General features: G+C 51.5%; 1 protein-coding gene across 4 annotated transcripts in view; it reads right to left on the bottom strand.

The window, feature by feature from the left end:
- LOC140395367 (caskin-2-like) overlaps positions 1 to 21,504 on the bottom strand; it is a 463,341-nt gene that overhangs the window by 330,402 nt on the left and 111,435 nt on the right. The gene's annotated exons all lie outside the window — the stretch shown is intronic.

Genomic DNA, 21,504 nt, shown 5'->3' on the forward strand with positions numbered 1-21,504 from the left:
CAAGCATGAGTGGAAATCTCTCAAACGTCTCTGGGTCATGGAGGGATAATTAGAGCTTCCAAGAATGAAATCAATTGAGTTTAGTTCACGATGGGTAACAAGAGATATGGGAGCTAAGGCTGGAAAATGGAGTTGAGGTATACCGGCCATGATTAAACAGCAGAGAACACTCGAGGGGCTGAATAGCCTCCTCAACTTGCTTTGAACCTACAACCTTCTGACGCAAAGGTTCTGTGTGCGATTGACTGAGCCAATCTGACACCTGGGCAAGACAGTCAGTCCCTGAATGAGAGGATGACGTGATGTGAATCCCAGCCGCAGACTATGCACATTCACGCTATTATGAATTGACAAGAGTTCTTGGAACCGAGCAAAGTGCAGCTTCAAGTGAAACAGAATCTAGGTTAGCTTGAGAATCCCAGCTGAGCTCTGCAGTTGAAACAAGTTTGTTGCCTGAAGGTGTCATATTAGCCTGCAAATACCATACATCTTCCACAGATAGTGAAGGACCTTTCCTCTGGTTACATTCTCAGAGTTCTCAATGAGCTCTCAGCTCCATGACATCATTTATCACTGGCCACTCACTGATATTTAGTTATGAAAGGGCCGTGGACGGATCAAAAAAGAGCCTCATTACAAAGCCACTTTTCTAAGGTTCCAGGGCTGGAGCGCGGCCCAGTCTCAGAGAAAGAGCGCCTGTGTTTTAAATTTAGGAAAGTGGTAGCAGGGGAGGGCACTCCACTGACTTGGCAGCAGGTCACGCAGTTTGCAATGCTCCCTGATTGTCGCCGGCAGCTCATTCACGATTACATTTCCCCCAGAATAAACAGGAAGCTCGTACAGTTAGCAAAACAAGTGTTGTGACAGGCACTTGAAATACTGGGATGTTGCACGGTTAATGCTTTAATCTTACTGTAACCAAGCAGTCAGACAGTGAGTGATCCTTACCCAGATAAATAGTGACTCTGTACAGTTACACAGTGAGTTACTCTTTTTTTTTTTAAAATAAAATTTTATTAAGAATTTTTCAATAACAATATTTTCCACCTTACAAACAAACACCCCCCGCCCCCCCCCCCCCCGCAACAAAGTAAAGAAAGAGAACTCGCGTGGCAAGACATGAACATGGCAAGTCAATAAAATACAGAACTTTGTACATTGGATTCTTCCCGTACATGTCAGTTTCCGGGTCATTCATGTGCTTTCTTGCTCACATGTCCCCCACAGGAACCCCTCCTTCCCCCCCCCCCCCCCCGGGTTGCTTTTGCTGCTGTCCGACCTTCATCTAACGATCCGCGAGATGATCTAGGAACGGTTGCCACCGCCTGTAGGACCCCTGCGCAGACCCTCTCAAGGCAAACTTTATCCTTTCCAACTTGATAAACCCTGCCATATCATTTATCCAGGCCTCTACGCTGGGATGCTTCGCCTCCTTCCACATTAGCAAGATCCTTCGCCGGGCTACTAGGGACGCAAAGGCCAGAATGCCGGCCTCTTTCGCCTCCTGCACTCCTGGCTCGTTCACCACTCCAAATATTGCTAGCCCCCAGCTTGGCTTGACCCGGACTTTCACCACCTGAGATATTGCTCCCGCCACTCCTCTCCAGAACCCCTCCAGTGCCGGGCATGACCAAAACATATGGACATGGTTCACCGGACTCCCTGAACATCTTCCGCATCTGTCCTCTACCCCAAAGAACCTACTCAACCTCGCCCCCGTCAAGTGCGCTCTGTGAACCACCTTAAATTGTATCAGGCTGAGCCTGGCACATGAGGAGGAGGAATTAACCCTACCCAGGGCATCGGCCCACAAACCTTCCTTGATCTCCTCCCCCAGCTCCTCCTCCCATTTACCCTTCAACTCTTCTGCTAGCGCTTCCCCCTCTTCTTTTATCTCTTGGTGTATTACCGAAACCTTGCCCTCCCCGACCCATACACCCGAGATCACCCTGTCTTGAATTTCTTGTGCCGGGAGCAACGGGAATTCCCTGACCTGTCGACTCACAAAAGCCCTCACCTGCATATATCTAAAGGCATTTCCCGGGGGTAGCTCAAACTTCTCCTCCAGTGCCCCTAGGCTCGCAAATGTCCAGTCAATGAACAGGTCCCCCATTCTTCTAATCCCCGTCCATCTTCCCCGGGACAAACCGGTGGTTACCCCTGATCGGGGACCACACCGAGGCTCCCACTGCACCCCTGTGCAGTCTCCACTGGCCCCAGATCCTTAGCGTTGCCGCCACCACCGGGCTCGTGGTATATTTTGATGGCGAGAACGGCAGCGGTGCCGTCACCAACGCCCCAAGCTCGTTCCTTTACAGGATGCCATCTCCATCCACTTCCATGCCGCCCCCTCTCCCTCCATAACCCACTTGCGGATCATCGCCACATTTGCTGCCCGGTAGTAGCTCCCTAGGTTTGGCAGCGCCAACCCTCCTCGGTCCCTGCTGCGTTCCAGGAACCCTCTCCTTACCCTCAGGGTCTTATTCGCCCACACAAACCCCATAATACTCCTACCCACTCTCTTGAAAAAGCCCTTGGTGATCACGATAGGAAGGCACTGAAACACAAACAAAAACCTCGGAAGGACCACTATTTTGACCGACTGCACTCTACCCGCCAGCGAGAGCGGTAACATGTCCCATCTTTTGAAGTCCTCCTCCATTTGGTCCACCAACCTCGTCAGATTCAGTTTATGTAGGGCCCCCCAACTCCTGGCTATCTGGATCCCCAGATACCGAAAACTCCCTACCGCCCTCCTCAGCGGTAGGTCCCCTATCCCTCTTTCTTGGTCCCCTGCCTGTAATACAAAGAGCTCACTCTTCCCTACATTGAGCTTATAGCCCGAGAACTCCCCAAACTTCCTAAGAGTCTGCATGACCTCCACCATCCCCTCCATTGGGTCCGCCACGTACAGCAACAGGTCATCCGCGTATAGCGACACCCGATGCTCTTCTCCCCCTCGGACCACCACCCTCCATTTATTAAACTCCCTCAGTGATATGGCCAAGGGTTCGATCGCCAATGCAAACAACAGGGGGGACAGGGGGCCACCCCTGCCTCGTCCCTCGGTACAGCCGAAAGTACTCCGACCTCCGCCGGATCATCACTACACTCACAACGGGGCTCTGTAAAGGAGCTGAACCCAGCTGATAAACCCTCCCCCGAACCCAAACCTACGCAACACCTCCCAGAGGTACTCCCACTCTACTTGGGGAAAGGCCTTTTCCGCGTCCATAGCTGCCACTATCTCCGCCTCTCCTTCCTCCGATGGCATCATTATCACGTTTAAGAGCCGCCGCACATTGGTATTTAATTGCCTGCCCTGTACGAATCCCGTCTGGTCCTCGTGAATCACCCCCGGGACACAATCCTTAATCCTCGTGGCCAGCACTTTTGCCAATAATTTAGCGTCCACATTGAGGAGCGAGATCGGCCTGTACGATCCACATTGCAGTGGGTCCTTGTCTCGCTTTAGAATCAAGGAAATTGTCGCCTCCGACTTTGTCGAGGGCAGGGTCCCCTCCTTTCTTGCCTCGTTAAAGGTCCTCACTAGTAGCGGGGCCAACAGATCTACGTACTTTCTGTAGTACTCCACCGGGAACCCGTCCGGCCCCGGGGCCTTCCCCGCCTGTATACTCCCCAAACCCTTGTTCAGCTCCTCCAACCCGATTGGTGCCCCCAAACCAGCCACCTCTTGCTCCTCCACTCTCGGGAACCTCAGTTGGTCTAGGAATCGTCTCATCCCCTCTTCCCCCCCTGGGGGCTGGGATCTGTACAGCTCTTCATAGAAGGCCTTGAATACCTTGTTTATTTTCGTAACATTCAGAACCGTGGCTCCCCTTCCAGCTTTGATTCCCCCTATTTCCCTCGCTGCCGTCCTCTTACGGAGCTGGTGTGCCAGCATCCGACTAGCCTTTTCCCCATACTCGTAGGTCGCCCCCTGCGCCTTCCTCCACTGTGCCTCCGCCTTCCCCGTGGTCAACAGGTCAAACTCCGTCTGGAGCCGTCATCTTTCCCCTAGTGATCTTTCCTCCGGGGCTTCATGAATCCAGCATCATCCCAGTTCGGGGCGTATACATTTACCAACACCACCCACATCCCTTGCAGCCTACCACTCACCATCACATATCTCCCTCCATTATCCACTACGATAGTCTTGGCCTCAAATGACACATGCTTTCCCACCAAAATTGCCACCCCGCTATTTTTCGCTTCCAGTCCCGAGTGAAATACCTGTCCGACCCATCCCCTTCTTAACCTGACCTGGTCCGTCTGCCTTCAGTCCCTTCAAGTGCGCGAACACTCGAGCCCTCTTCACCGGCCCATTCAGGCCCCTCACGTTCCACGTTATCAGCCGGATTGGAGGGGCTCTCACCCTCACCCCCCCTGCCGACTAGCCATTTCCTTTTCTGGGCCAGTCCCGTGTCCGCGTCTCCCTCGCCCTCCAGTTCCCCAGCCGGGGGACCTCCGTCCCGACCACCTCTTCTGTGTCCCATTCCCTTTCGGCCAGTGCAACAGCAACCCTTTCTCCCGCCCCCCCCCCCCCGTCCCCCGTCCCCCCCTCCCCCCCTTCCCCCGCTAGACCCCTGTCTAGCTTTTTTGCTCCCCCCATATCACTCCCGTAAGCCAGCTGACACCTGCTGACCCCGGCTTCCCCCGCCATCCCTTTGACCCCCCCGTGTGGGAATCTCCCAATCAATCCTTCGTTCCCCTTCCCGCCTTTCTTCCCGCGCGCGGGAACACAACCCCGCGCTTTCCAAAGCCTGCCCCGCCCCCTCTGGCGCAGCTCCTGTCGCGGCCTAGTCTCTCTCCCCCAGCCCACATAACATTTCCTGTGCATGATTGATCCCCTATATACAACAACCATCATACTTCAACCCTTAAACACCCCCCACCCTCACAAACCCTCAGTTAGAGTCCAACTTTTCAGCTTGTATAAAGGTCCACGCCTCTTCAGGCGTTTCGAAGTAGTAATGTTGGTCCTTGTATGTAACCCACAGTCGCGCTGGCTGCAGCATTCCAAATTTCACTCCTTTCCGATGTAGCACCGCTTTGGCCCGGTTGAAACCCGCTCTCCGCTTGGCAACCTCCGTGCTCCAGTCCGGGTATATTCGGATCTCTGCATTGTCCCACTTACTGCTCCGCTCCTTCTTGGCCCATTTCAGGACCCTCTCTCTGTCCGTAAACCGGTGAAATCTCACCACCATCGCCCTTGGCGGCTCAGTTGCCTTGGGCTTCCTCGCCAGCACCCGATGTGCCCCGTCCAGCTCCAGCGCCCTCGAAGGGGCCTCCGCACCCATCATCGCCCCGATCATCGTGCCCGCGTGTGCCGCGGCATCGGCCCCCTCCACTCCTTCTGGGAGACCCAGGACCCTCGGACTATTTCTCCTCGACCTGTTCTCCAGGTCTTCGAGTCTCCCCGCCCACTTCTTGTGTAACGCCTCGTGCCGCTCCACTCTCACCGCCAGGCCCAAGAGCTCGTCCTCATTCTCACTCTCTCCTTTCTGGACCTCCTGGATCTTCACCTCGTGGGCCTTCTGGGTTATCCCTAGTCCTTCGATTACCGCCAACATAGGTGACAGCATCTCCTTACGCAGCTCCTCGAAGCAGCGCTTGATGAATTCCTGCATCTCCTCTTTGTCCCCGGCCGCCGCCATTTTGTTTTTTTTCCCTCGCTTCTCCCGCTGCTCCCATGCCGCTTTTCTGGCCGTTGCACTTCGGGTCCGGTCCATAAAAGTTGGTAGGGGACCTCTCTCTCCTCTTCCCCACGGGTTGTCTGTAAAACAAATTCCGTTGGGACTCCTCTAGCGAGCCCGAAAGTCCGTAATCGCGGGAGCTGCCGAATCGTGCGGCTTCGCTCCGCATAGCCGCAACCGGAAGTCAGTAAAGAATATTATCACAGTATTATAATCAATACTTTTGTCCACACACATATTCTTTGAATTTTAAAAGAATGCTGGAAGCGTTTCATTGCATGTTCCTTCTGTGAGACAAGGGCAGAGCAATATCGTAGACTTAGGACAACTAAAGCTGACAAATGCAAAATGCTCCTGGAATGCCAAGTTGTGAACCCATATCCCTATTTTCATTCAACTACACCAAAGTCTCCTCATTAGCAATAGAATGTGGTTCCATTGTGTCTGCTGTGTCTTTTCAGCTTAACCTTGCCATTGGCAATATTCTCATTGTAAACACGCATGGGGAATGTTGGAACACCTTCATCCTGAGCTGAAACAATGCAATTGTTTTACAATTGACACAATTCAGCCTCAAATACCACATACCTCAGTGAGGGGGGGTGGGACATGACATTGGTGTCAGCCTCTACTCAGCTGGAAGTACACCTGCCTTTTCATATCGATCCAAATCCAACTCCAGAGTCTTCAACACATAATCTAGGTTGATAGTCCAGCGTAATGTCTTTGGAATGCAGCACTGTTGGAGGTGCCATCTTGTAGACAACACAGTTTACACCGAGGCCCTGTCTACCCAGTCTAGTGGACGTGGATGGATACGGAACTGACTCGGTCATAGAAGTCAGAGGGTAGCAGTGGAAGGGTGCTTTTGTGATTGGAGGGCTGTGACTAGTGGTGTTCCGCAGGGATCAGTGCTGAGCCCTTTGCTGTTTGTAGTATACATAAATGATTTGGAGGAAATTGTAACTGGTCTGATTAGTAGGTTTGTGGACGACACAGATTGGTGGAATTGCGGATAGCGATGAGGACTGTCAGAGGATACAGCAGGATTTAGATTGTTTGGAGACTTGGGCGGAGAGATGGCAGATAGAGTTTCATCCGGACAAATGTGAGGTGATGCATTTTGGGAAATACACAGTAAATGGCAAAACCCTCAAGAGTATTGACAGGCAGAGGGTACAGGTCCACAGGTCACTGAAAGTGGCAACGCAGGTGGATAAGGCAGTCAAGAAGACATACGGCATGCTTGCCTTCATCGGCTGGGGCATTGAGTATGAAAATTGGCAAATACTGCAGCACGGTACAGTAGCACAGTGTGTAGCACTGTTGTTTCACAACTCCAGTGACGCAGGTTTGATTCCCGGCTTGGGTCACTGTCTGTGTGGAGTCTACATGTTCCACCTGTGTCTGCGTGGGTTTCTTCCGGGTGCTCCGGTTCCCTCCCACAAGTCCCGAAAAACGTACTGTTAGGTAATTTGGACATTCTGAATTCACCCGGTGTGTACCCGAACAGGCGACAGAATGTGGCGACATGGGGCTTTTCATAGTAACTTCATTGCAGTGTTAATATAAGCTTACTTGTGACAATAAAGAGTATTATTATTATTTAGTATCTTTCCCATGTCCTCTGGTTCCATACATAGATTCCCTCCAATATCCTTGAATGGACCAACTCTTTCTCTGGCTCCCCTCTTGCTCTTTACATATGTGTAAAACGCCTTAGGATTTTCCTTAAACCTGTTTGCCAACGACATTTCATGACCGCTTTTAGCCTTCCTATCTCCTACCTTAAGTTCCTTAGTTATGCCACACTTGGAATATAGTGTTCAATTCTGGTCGCCATACTACCAGAAGGATGTGGAGGCTCTGGAGAGGGTACAGAAGAGGTTTACCAGGATGTTGCCTGGTATGAAGGGCATTAGCTATGAGGAGAGGTTGGATAAACACGGTTTGTTCTCACTGGAACAACGGAGGTTGAGGGGTGACCTGATGGGAGTCTACAAAATTATGAGGGGCACGGACAGAGCGGATAGTCAGAGGCTTTTTCCCAAGTTGGAAGAGTCAATTGCTAGGGGATAAAGGTTTGAGGTGTGAGGGGCAAAGTTTAGAGGAGATATATATATTTTTTTAAATTTAGAGTACCCAATAAATTTTTACCAATTAAGGGGCAATTTAGTGTGGCCAATCCACCTACCCTGCACATCTTTGGGTTGTGGGGGTGAAACCCATGCAGACACGGGGGGGGGGGGAATGTGCAAACTCCACACGGACAGTGACCCAGAGCCAGGATCAAACCTGGGTCCTCAGCGCCGTGGGTTTCAGTGCTAACCACTGCGCCACAATGCAGCATTAACAGGAGATGTGCGAGGGAAGTTTTTTTACACAGAGAGTAGTGGATGCCTGGAGGCAGGTGGTGGAAGCAGGTACGATAGTGACAGTTAAAGGGTGTCTTGACAAATACGTGAATAGGATGGGAATAGAGGGATACAGACACAAAAATGTAAAAGGTTTTAGGTTAGAGGGGCAGCAGGGTCGGCATAAGCTTGGAGGGCCGAAGGGTCTGTTCTTGTGCTGTACTTTTGTTCACTCTCTCCTCACTCCATCCACACACTCTCTCCTCTCCCCACCTACACACTCTCTCTTCACTCCATCGACACACTCTCTCCTCAACCCCACCCACACACTCTCTCCTCCCCCCCACCCACACACTCTCTCCTCCCCCCCACCCACACAATCTCTTCTCCTCCCACCCACTCACTCCTCCCCCACCCTCACACTCTCTCCTCCCCCCCACCCTCACACTCTCTCCTCCCCCCCACCCTCACACTCTCTCCTCCCCCCCACCCACACACTCTCTCCTCCCCCACCCATACACTCTCTCCTCTCCCCACCCACACTCTCTCTTCTCCCCACCCACACACTCGCTCCTCAACCAACCCCCCCACCCTCTCCTCTCCCCCTACCCACTCGCTCTCTCCTCCCCCACCCTCACACTCTCTCCTCCCCCCACCCTCACACTCTCTCGTCTCCCCACCCACACTCTCTCCTCCCCCCCACCCACACTCTCTCCTCCCACACCCACACGCTCTCTCCTCTCCCCACCCACACATTCTCTCCTCCCCCATCCACACACTCTCCCCTCTCCCCACCCACACACTCTCTCCTCCCCCCACCCACACGCTCTCGCCTCTCCCCACCCATACTCTCTCTCCTCTCCCCACCCACACACTCTCTCCTCCCCCCACCCACTCATTCTCTCCTCCCCCCCCACCCACTCACTCTCTTCTCCCCCCACTTACACACTCTCTCCTCCCCCCCACCCACACACCCTCTTCTCTCCCCCCACCTGCTCTCCCCACCCCCATCCTCACACTCTCTCCTCTCTCCCCACACACTCTCCTCTCCCCCCACCCACACACTCTCTCCTCCCCCCACCCACTCATTCTCTCCTCCCCCACCCACTCACTCTCTTCTCCCCCCCACTTACACACTCTCTCCTCCCCCCCACCCACACACCCTCTCCTCTCCCCCCACCCACACACCCTCTCCTCTCCCCCCACCCACTCACACTCTCCTCCCCCCCACTCTCTCCTCTCTCCCCACCCACACACCCTCTCCTCTCCCCCCACCCACTCACACTCTCCTCCCCCCCACCCTCACACTCTCTCCTCTCCCCCCACCCACTCACTCTCTCCTCCCCTCCACCCACACACTCTCTCCTCCCCTCTCCCCCCCACACACTCGCTCCTCCCCCCACACACTCGCTCTGGCCCTCTGGCATTGCCTCTGCCCAACCCCCCAGGAGCCTCCGGTCACCTGGGAGGTCGCCCCCACCCCCACCCTGGACGGTTGTAGAGCTGGAGAAGGTTACTGAGATAGAGATGTGTGGGGCGTTCGTGAATTGGGTCATATGCAGGTCAGTGCGGACATGGGCGTATAGTGCAGATTGGGACATGGGCAACAGAGCCTAACAGCAGTCAGGATGGAGAACATTTAATCAGTGCTGAAAGCCAGATATTCACAACTCTTTTCACCCAAAATGGTTTAAGAAATGTAGCCACCTAAGTTGGCCAACTCCCGATTTAAAATGGCGAACGGCAAAGGCTGAAGGGAAATTCAGCCAACACAGGCAGAAACCAGCAGGTGCAGGTTTGCTGTGTATTAAAACTCTGCAAAGCATCGATACCAGCGACCATCAGCATAATAATGTAGCAGCCATCTACATACTAATGCGCAATCCCCGGGTGCAATTGAAACATTTGGGATAAACAAAGCAAAGCCAGACTCCCCGGCTCCAGCAGGAGCCAACACAAAAGAGGTTAACGGGCACCTCAAGACCGCCCATCGATCAGGGAACCGCTCCAGTATTGGAGAAATCGAACCAAGCGAGTGGGACAAAATCCAATCATTTGGGACCAGGTACGGGGTCCGCCCAAAAGGCGGGAAGCCCCTGGGGACTATAAAGTTAAGCCCCCAAGTTCAACTCGCTCTCTTCTTCCTGCCCGGGTCACCCAGCAACGCGAACCAACCTTGACCGTGACCGGTGCAGTGACCACCGAAAGACCGTAAGTCTTAATTCAACGCTCGCTACGAGACAGGCGCTCCTAGCTACCAATCCGTACCAACTTCGAATCCCGCCGACTCAGAACCCGAACGAAAGGCCATTTGTTACTCTGACCTGGTGGGCCAGTCCGAAGTTAAGTATAGGCCTGTTAGTTGTAGAAGTAGCTTAGACGTAGAATTTGTGCATGAGTAGCGATTACTGTGTATAATAAATGTGCTTTGATTTGAATCTTACTAATCGGTGTATTGAGTTATTGATCATTACTTGGACTTGAACCTCGTGGCGGTATCATAAAGATACCTGGCGACTCAAGAGCAAAGGTAATAAAACAGAGCAATTGAACCAACCGAAAAGTTAGCAACATAAGATTCTATAAACCTATGACAGAAAAGGAGCAGCTCTTCCAGAGTGTCAGTAACTAGGCCACTGAGACCAGCAACCCCCCCACACCCACACCCCGGCCATCCCCATATCTGCTCTCCACTAAGGTCCCAGAAGCACAAGACAAACAAGACAGAGAGAGAGTCAGCACCACGTGGCTGACTGACTGACACAGATGAAAGATAATGCAAATGAAGAACTTAAGGGAATCCAGGCCTTGAAAGCCAGGATAACCCTTAGACAAGTGAGGGGTGTTGCGCATGCTAATGAAGGGCAAAACCATTCAGCTGAAGACTTCATCATGAAGAGATTAGCGAAATCATCTGCTCACAGCCTAAGCCATTTCCCTAATGGATCTCCTTCCCATTAAATACTTGGCGGTCTCTTCATTGATGGCCTCTGTCATCTTGCAGGATGATTCAAATCTCTTTTCTAAATCTCATCATGACCCCAGGATGTCCCAAAGAGCTTCATGGACAAGAAGTCATTTTCTAAGTGCTGTTGTTACGAAGGTAAAAGCAACAGCCAGTTTGCAGATAACAAAATCCCACAAAAAAAACAACCAATAGCATCCTCAATTACAAGTGAATTCCAGACCCCTAACAGTCTTCACGCGCACACACATTCACACAGAGACACAGACAGTCACATAGTCACAAACACACAGTCACAGAGAGACACAGACAGTCACACAGTCACAAACACACACACAGTCACACAGAGACAGGCAGTCACACAGTCACAAACACACACACAGTCACACAGAGACAGACAGTCACAAACACACACAGTCACACAGATACACACACAGTCACACAGAGACACAGTCACAAACACACACACAGTCACAGAGACACAGACAGTCACACAGTTACAAACACACAAACACAGTCACACAGACAGTCACAAACACACACGCACAGTCACATAGAGACACAGTCACATAGTCACAAACACAGTAACACAGAGACACAGTCACATAGTCACAAACACACACACACACAGTCACACAAAAACACAAACAATCACACAGTCACAAACACACACACAGTCACACACAAACACCCACTCAGTCACAGATGCAGAAACTCAGAATAAATTATGAGCACATGGCGTGGCTTGTTCACAAACACACACACAGTCACACACAGACAAACACCCACTCAGTCACAGATGCAGAAACTCAGAATAAATTATGAGCACATGTCGTGGCTTGTATTCTCTTTAGTTTTGAAAATTGACAAGAATCAGTGGTGGTGGCACGGTAGCACAGTGGTTAGCACTGCTGCCTCACAGCACCAGGGACCCGGGTTCGCTTCTGGCCTTGGGTGACTGTGTGGAGTTTGTACGTTCTTGCCGTCTCTGCCACGGGCTTGCTCCGGTTTTCTCCCGCAATCCAAAGTTATACAGGTTACCCATGCTAAATTGGCCCTTAGTGTCCAAAAAGGTTAGATGAGGTTACTAGGCTACAGGGATAGGGTGAGGACTTGGGCCATGAGAGGGTGCTCTTTTGGAGGGTCAGTGCAGACCCGATGGGCCGAATGGCCTCCTTCTGCACTGTAGGAATTCTATGATGATTCTATTACAAGTGATCTGATCGCATTGTTTAAAATGTTATAAAAGATTCATTAGGATAGATTCAGAAAAACTTTCCTCGACTAAAGAACCAACAGCCTGGGAACATAATCTTAAAATTAAAGTGAGCCCCCATTCAGAAGCGAAAATAGGAATTTGCACAACGGGGAGCGAAAATTTGGAATTCTCTCTCCAAAATAGCTACGGATGCTGGGGCAACTGAAATTCTCAAGATTGAAGTCAATGGATTTGAGCTTGGTACAGATGATCTGCAAGTCTTGTGGCACAGTCCCTCCCTCTCAGCCAGAAGTTCTGGGTTCAAGTCTTGCTTCAGAAATTGAAAGTCACAGAAACGTCCGTCACTCGGACAAACAGGTTGATTATCAGTTAGAAACCTTTCCAATACACCTGACGGCAGGATGTGAAGAGCGGGAGAGCTTCCTGGTCTGCAATGCTGCAGAAATAACAGCAAACCACTGCAGTACTTTTTATCAATTATCATGGACCAAGCCAATGGACGTCCATGGTCACCAACACCATCTTTGGGTTTGGTACGTGAAGGAGGAGAAAGGACAATAAATAAAAAAAGTAAGTGGCGTTGACCAGCCATTATCTGACTGAATGGCAAAAGGGGCTAACTGGCCTCTACCTGATCCTAATCTTCCCAACGCACTGATTGAGTGCGATTCTCAATCTGGGGGCACTGAAAGATCAATACATATTCTACTCCCCCTGCCCCACTGGCATAATTCAGTGAGGCCCAGAATGACCTGGGTTAAGTGGATTGGAATGGGAGAGGGAGTGGGGTTGTTAAACGTACAAACCTTTCTGCATCTTGCATCTTTTCAGATCCGTAGGGCAAGGATTAACATCCTTTCTTTCTGTGAGGATTCTGATACATGAAAGGAGTCTCTACTGGATCGTGATTGGATAGGTACACAGGGTGAATAGAGGGAATGCCAGGTCAATACATGAGGGACAAAGGCTGATAGGATGAGGTGCAGTAGGTAATAATAATAATCTTTATTAGTGTCACAAGTCGGCTTACATTACCACTGCAATGAAGTTACTGTGAAAATCCCCTAGTAGCCACATTCTGGCACCTGTTTGGGTACACTGAGGGAGAATTCAGAATGTCCAATTTACCTAACAAGCACATCATTCGGGACTTGTGGGAGGAAACCGGAGCACACGGAGGAAATCCACGCAGACACGGAGAGACATAAGAACATAAGAACTAGGAACAGGAGTAGGCCATCTGGCCCCTCGAGCCTGCTCCGCCATTCAATGAGATCATGGCTGATCTTTGTGGACTCAGCTCCACTCTCCGGCCCATACACCATATCCCCGAATCCCTTTATTCTTTAGAAAGGTATCTATCTTTTTCTTAAAAACGTTTAAAGCAGGAGCCTCAACTGCTTCACTGGGCAAGGAATTCCAGAGATTCACAACCCTTTGGGTGAAGAAGTTCCTCCTAAACTCGGTCCTAAATCTACTCCCCCTTATTTTGAGGCTATGCCCCCTAGTTCTGCTTTCCCCGACCAGTGGAAACAACCTGCCCGCATCTATCCTATCTATTCCCTTCATAATTTTATTTGTTTCAATAAGATCCCCCCACATCCTTGTAAACTCCAATGAGTACAGTCCCAGTCTACTCAACCTCTCGTCATAATCTAATCCCCTCAACTCTGGGATCAACCTAGTGAATCTCCTCTGCACTCCCTCCAGTGCCAATATGTCCTTTCTCAGGTAAGGAGACCAAAACTGAACACAATACTCCAGATGTGGCCTCACCAACACCTTATACAATTTGCAGACATGTGCAGACTCCGCACAGTGACCCAAGCCGGGAATCGAATCCGGGTCCCTGGCACTGTGAAGCAACACTGTTAACCACTGTGCTACCATGCCGCCCAGTGGTTGGGATGAGACTTGTGTTGAGCATAAAACTAGATCAGAGCAGTTGGGCCGAATGGCCTATTTCCATGCTTCAAACTCTTTATAACTAAACCCTTAAATCCTGAGGGTAACCAAGTCAAAGGTTTGGTGCTGGCTAAAGTGTCACTACAGTCCACACAACTGGAAGAATCCATGCCAACAACTCTGAGCCAGTTTGGACAGATGTTCACACCAGGGTATTAACTGTCACTCTGTCTGCTTTCACTCTTTACGGCCTGACTAATGCTGTGATTAAAGCGAGGCCAATATCAGTCACTCACCTCATTCATCATTGTCACATTCCCCCAAAATAGGCCAGCTCTGCCCAGTCTCCCCTCCCCAATCACCACAACAACATTATGCAGGCCACCCAGTTCACCATAAACCTGTCACATAAATCTGTCCCTAATTGAAGAATCTCACTCAGAGAAGCCACTAAGATGTGGGACATGGAAGCATCACATTTTGGGGAAAGGGTGGGGCGTAGGGGCTAAATGAGATCAAGGTGAAACCAGAAATTTAACTCTGTTTCTAACCCTGTGCTGTACTTGTCCTGGGAGTGTTTGAAGGGGACAGTGTAGACGGAGCTTTGCTCTGTATCTAATCCAGTGCTGTACTTGTCCTGGGAGTGTTTGAAGGGGACAGTGTAGAGGGAGCTTTGTTCTGTATCTAACCCCGTTCTATACTTGTCCTGGGAGTGTTTGATGGGGACAGTGTAGAGGGAGCTTTGCTCTGTATCTAACCCCGTGCTGTACCTGTCCTGGGAGAGTTTGATGGGGACAGTGTAGAGGGAGCTTTACTCTGTATCTAACCCCTTGCTTTACCTGTCCTGGGAGTATTTGATGGGGACAGTGTAGAGGGAGCTTTACTCTGTATCTAACCCCATGCTGTACCTGTCCTGGGAGTGTTTGGTGGGTACAGTGCGGAGAGAGCTTTACTCTGTATCTAACCCCGTGCTGTACCTGTCCTGGGAGTGTTTGGTGGGTACAGTGCAGAGGGAGCTTTACTCTGTATCTAACCCCGTGCTGTATCGAGCCTGGGAGTGTTTGGTGGGTACAGTGCGGAGGGAGCTTTACTCTGTGTCTAACCCCGTGCTGTACCTATCCTGGGAGTGTTTGGTGGGGACAGTGCGGAGGGAGCTTGACTCTGTATCTAACCCCGTGCTGTATCGAGCCTGGGAGTGTTTGATTTGAAGCAGTAAGACCTGGGCTGCTTTTGTTTTTCACACCTCCAATGCCCCAAAACAGTTGATCTGGGAGGAGTGCTAATGGGGCAGCTGACTCCCAGCCACAGGCAACCAATGGCTCTGCAGGAAATACTTCAGTGAAGAGTATGTGGTTGCTGCTGATTAAAGGGAAGATATCAATCTCAGGGCTGAACCCTTCAAAGCTTTAATCCCTTTAAATAGATATTGCCCTCAAAGAAGCCTCAAAATTACAGTGAAACTCAGGAAAGACTTCACAAGTAGAACAAAAACAAGAGAAAGAGAGAGGCTACATCTGATATATACAAAACTGACGTAGTATTTGTTTTCCAAGATGACGTTGCGTAGTGCAGAATGTTAGCGATCAGGTACAAATTTAATCAAAGAGGTTGGGAATACAAAGTTATCCTTCAGTTTTGCAGCATCCCGGCTTTTCGGGGAATGAGCAGTGATCTGATCAAGGGGTTTAAAATGTGAAATGGAGGGGCAGCACGGTGGCGCAGTGGGTAGCACTGCTGCCTCACGGCGCCGAGGTCCCAGGTTCGATCCCGGCTCTGGGTCACTGTCCATTTGGAGTTTGCACATTCTCCCCGTGTTGCGTGGGTTTCGCCCCCACAACTCAAAGATGTGCAGGGTAGGTGGATTGGCCACGCTAAATTGCCCCTTAATTGGAAAAAATGAATTGTGTACTTTAAATTTAAAATTTTTAAAAAAAAATAATATGTGAAATGGATTCAATAGTCTAGATGTAAAGGAGTTATTGGGGGCGGGGGGGGGGTGACCCCAGTTCAGGGGCCATAACCTTGAAGTTAGTGTTAAGCCATTGAGAAGTGAAAGCAGGAAGTGCGTCTTCACAATCTCAGACTAAAGGGCTGATCCTTCAAAACAGAGGTGAGGAGGAATTTCTTCAGCCAGAGGGTGGTGAATATGTGGAACTCTTTGCCGCAGAAGGCTGTGGAGGCCAAATCACGGAGTGTCTTTAAGACAGAGATAGATGGGGGCAGCACGGTGGTGCAATGGTTAGCACTGCTGCCTCACAGCGCTGAGGACCCAGGTTCGATAACGTATCTGCCTCAAGCACCTCACTTGGCAGTGCATTCCAGGCCACGACCAACCTCTGTGTAAAAAAACTTCCCCTGCACATCTCCACTGAACTTTTCCCCCCTCACCTTGAACTTGTGCCCCCTTGTAATTGTAATTGTCATTTCTGCCCTGGGAAAAAGCCTCCAACTGTTTACCGTATCTATACCCCAAATAATTTTATAAACTTCTATCAGGTCGCCCCTCAGCCATCATCTCTCCAGGGAGAACAATCCCAGTTTATTCTAATCTCTCCTCATAGCTGATACCCGCCATACATCCTGGTAAACCTTTTCTGTACTCTCTCCAAAGCCTCCACGTCCTTCTGGTAGAGCGGTGACCAGAATTGGACACAGTGTTCCAAATGTGGCCTAACCAACGTTCTATATAACTGAAACATAATTTGAGCTTTTATACTCGATACCCCGTCCTATGAAGGCAAGCTTTCTTTACCACCATTTCCACCTGTGCTGCCACTTTTAAGGATCTGTGGACCTGCATGCCCAGATCTCGGTGTGTCTCTATGCTCCTGATGGTTTTGCCATTTATTTTGTAGCTCCCACCTGAATTGGATCTACCAAAACGCATCACCTCGCATTTGTCTGGGTTAAATTCCATCTGCCATTTCTTTGCCCAATTTTGCAGCCTGTATATATCCTGTTGTATTCTCTGACAATCTTCATCACTATCCGCAACTCCTGCAATCTTAGTATCATCCACCAACTTGCTAATCAGACCCGCTACGTTTTCTTCCAAGTCATTTATATATATTACAAAGAACAGGGGCGTGATTCTCCGACCCCCCGACGGGTCGGAGAATCGCCGGGGGCTGGCGTGAATCTCGCACCCGCCGAGTGCTGAATTCTCCGCCAACAGAGAATCGGCAGGGGCGGGAATCGGAGCGCGCAGGTCGGCGGGCTCCCCCCGGCGATTCTCCGGCCCGCGATGGTCCGAAGTCCCGCCGCTGTCAACCCTCGCCAGCCGGTGTGGATTGAACCACCTACCTTACCGGTGGAGGCAGATGGCGCGGGCGGGCTCCGGGGTCCTGGGGGCGGCGCGGGGCGATCTGGCCCCGGGGGGTGCCCCCACGGTGGCCTGGCCCGCGATCGGGGCCCACCGATTGGCGGGTGGGCCTGTGCCATGGGGGCACTCTTTTTCTTCCGCCTTCGCCATGGTCTCCACTATGGCGGAGGCGGAAGAGACCCCCTCCACTGCGCATGCGCAGGGATGCCGTGAGCGTCCGCTAACGCTCCCGCGCATGCGTCGCCCGGCGAAGTCCTTTCGGCGCCGGCTGGCGTGGCGCCAAAGGCCTTTCCCGCCAGCCGGCGGGGCGGAAATCACTCCGGCGCGGGCCTAGCCCCTCAAGGTGAGGGCTTGGCCCCTAAAGGTGCGGGGCGGCCCGACGCCGGAGTAGTTCCCGCCACTCCATTACGCCGGATTCCCCCGCTCCGCCGGGTAGGGGAGAATCCCGGCCCAGAGGTCCCAGAACTGATCCTTGCGGAACACCACTAGTTTTAGACCTCTATTCGGAAAAACACCCTTCCGCTGCTACCCTCGGTCTTCTATGCTCAAGCCAGTTCTGGATCCCAGTTAGTTCACTCCTGACCCCATGTGATCTAATCTTTTGCACCAGCCTGCCATGAGGGACCTCGTCAAATGCTTTACTAAAGTCCATGTAGACAACATCCACAGACCTTCCCTCGCCAATCATTTTTGTCACCTCCTCAAAAAATTCAATTAAGTTAGTGAGACATGACCTCCCTCGTATCAAACCATGCTGTCTGTCGCTAATAAGACCATTCACTTCCAAATGTGCATAGATCTATCTCTGAGAATCTTTTCCAACAATTTCACTATCACTGATGTCAAGCTCACTGGCCTATAATTACCTGGATTATTCTTGCAACCCTTCTTAAATAACGGCACAACATTGGCTATCCTCCAATCCTCTGGGATCTCCCTAATTTTTAAATTCCCCCAACGGCAGGTGGGAATGGCAGACCACGGTGTTGCCAAAGGTGTTGAGCTGGATTTGCCTCCAATGTGGGTTTTGGTTTACATATAGGACTCGACAAAGCATCTGCAGGATGTCACAATTGACAATGCAGAGGAATGAAGGTCGAAGGGAGACCTACAAGGGGCCTTTAGGGTTAGAAAAGAATTAGATCAGGTAGATGTCGCGATTTCTATTTTTTTTAAAATCTCTATTTTATTGAGGCATTTATATTATAAATTCTAACACAATGGACAACAATACATCACCAAACCAGCCAACGTGGCTTTACCAGCACCACAAAGAAAAAATTCCCCACCGACCCGCCCCCACATTGCCCATCCCCCCTCCCACTGTTGACAGTTTAATTTTTGCCAAAGTAGTCGTTAAGTGGTTGTCGCCTAAAAGCAAACCCTTCCACCGAGCCCCTCAAGGCAATCTTTATTTTCTCTAGCCTGAGAAACCCCACCAGGTCACTCACCCAGACCCCCGACTTCGGGGGGGGGGGGGGGGGGGGGATTTCTACTTTTGGTGGGGCAAGGATATCAAACCTCAGAGCCATGAATACAAGTCACAATCACCAGCACTGACCAATTGATGACCCCTCCCCGATGAACTCAATGCATTCTATGCTCGGTTCGAGCAGGTAACCAACAATCCGCTGTCGAGTGCCCCAGCAGCCCATAATTCACCCATTCCCACCATCACAGCTTCCGAAGTCAGATTGGCCTTCCTGAAAGTGAACCCTCGGAAAGCGACGGGTCCGGACGGGATCCCTGGTCGTGCACTCAGAGCCTGCGCGGATCAGCTGGCAGAGGTATTCGCGGACATCTTTAACCTGTCCCTACTCCACTCCGAGGTCCCCACCTGCTTCAAGAAGACCACCATCATACCGGTACCAAAGAAGAACCAGGCAACGTGCCTCAATGACTACCGTCCGGTGGCTCTGACTTCAGTCGTAATGAAGTGCTTCGAGAGGTTGATCATGAAACGCATCACCTCCATACTCTCAGAACGCCTTGATCCACTGCAATTCGCATACCGCTGCAACTGGTCCACATCAGACGCTATTTCCCTGGCCCTACACTCATCCCTACAGCATCTCGAAAACAAGGACTCCTACATCAGACTCCTATTTATTGACTACAGTTCCGCCTTCAACACCATAATCCCAGCCAAGCTCATATCAAAGCTCCAAAACCTAGGACTTGGCTCCCCACTCTGCAACTGGATCCTCGATTTTCTGACCAACAGACCACAATCGGTAAGAATGAACAACAACACCTCCTCCACAATCGTCTTCAATACTGGGGCCTCACAAGGCTGCATACGTAGCCCCCTACTCTTCTCCCTGTACACACACGACTGCGTGGCAAAACTTGGTTCCAACTCCATCTACAAGTTTACTGAAGATACAACCATAGAGGGCCGGATCTCGAATAATGACAAGTCAGAATACAGGAGGGCGATAGAGAACCTAGTGGAGTGGTGTAGCGACAACAATCTCTCCCTCAATGCCAGCAAAACTAAAGAGCTGGTCATTGACCTCAGGAAGCAAAGTACTGTACACGCCCCTGTCAGCATCAACGGGGCCGAGGTGGAGATGGTTAGCAGTTTCAAATTCCTAGGGGTACACATCTCCAAAAATCTGTCCTGGTCCACACACGTCGACGCTACCACCAAGAAAGCTACCACCAAGAAAGTACAACAGCGCCTATACTTCGTCAGAAAACTAAGGAAATTCGGCATGTCCACATTAACCCTTACCAACTTTTACAGATGCACCATAGAAAGCATCCTATCGGGCTGCATCACAGCCTGGTATGGCAACTGATCGGCCCGCAAGAAACTTCAGAGAGTCGTGAACACCGCCCAGTCCATCACACGAACCTGCCTCCCATCCATTGACTCCATCTACAGCTCCTGCTGCCAGGGAAAAGCGGGCAGCATAATCAAAGATCCCTCCCACCCGGCTTACTCACTCTTCCAACTTCTTCCATCGGGCAGGAGATACAGGGGTGAAATTCTCCGGAAACGGCGCGATGTCCGCCGACAGGCGCCCAAAACGGCGCAAATCAGTCGGGCATCGCGCCGCCTCAAAGGTGCGGCATGCTCCGCATCTTGGGGGGCCGAGCCCCAACCTTAAGGGACTAGGCCGGCGCCGGACGAATTTCAGCCCCGCCAGCTGGCGGAAAAGGCCTTTGGTGCCCCGCCAGCTGGCGCGGAAATGACATCTCCGGGCAGCGCATGCGCGGGAGCGTCAGCGGCCGCTGACGGCATTCCCGCGCATGCGCAGTGGAGGGAGTCTCTTCCGCCTCCGCCATGGTGGAGACTGTGGTGAAGACAGAAGGAAAAGAGTGCCCCCACAGCACAGGCCCGCCCGCGGATCGGTGGGCCCCGATCGCGGGCCAGGCCACTGTGGGGGCACCCCCCGGGGCCAGATCGCCCCGCGCCCCCCCCCAGGACCCCGGAGCCCGCCCGCGCCGCCTTGTCCCGCCAGTAAGGTAGGTGGTTTAATCTACGCCGGCGGGACAGGCATTTTAGCGGCGGGACTTCGGCCCATCCGGGCCGGAGAATCGCGGGGGGGTGCCTGCGAACCGGCGCGGCGCGATTCCCGCCCCCACCGAATCTCCGGTGGTGGAGAATTCGGCAACCAGCGGAGGCGGGATTCACGCCAGCCCCCGGCGATTCTCCGACCCGGCGGGGGTCGGAGAATCTCGCCCCAGAAGTCTGAGAACACGCACGAACAGACTCAAAAACAGCTTCTTCCCCACTGTCACCAGACTCCTAAATGACCCTCTTATGGACTGACTTCATTAACACTACACCCTGTATGCTTCATCCGATGCCAGTGCTTATATAGTTACATTGTATATGCTGTGTTGCCCTATTATGTATTTTCTTTTATTCCCTTTTCTTCCCATGTACTTAATGATCTGTTGAGCTGCTCGCAGAAAAATACTTTTCACTGTACCTCGGTACATGTGACAATAAACAAATCCAATCCAATCCAATCCAATTGAGCCTGTGCAGTAAATTTCCCAAAATTCAACATACATTCAGACAAAACTCT

Source organism: Scyliorhinus torazame, chromosome 18 (assembly GCF_047496885.1).
Source record: "Scyliorhinus torazame isolate Kashiwa2021f chromosome 18, sScyTor2.1, whole genome shotgun sequence".
NCBI lineage: Eukaryota > Metazoa > Chordata > Chondrichthyes > Carcharhiniformes > Scyliorhinidae > Scyliorhinus > Scyliorhinus torazame.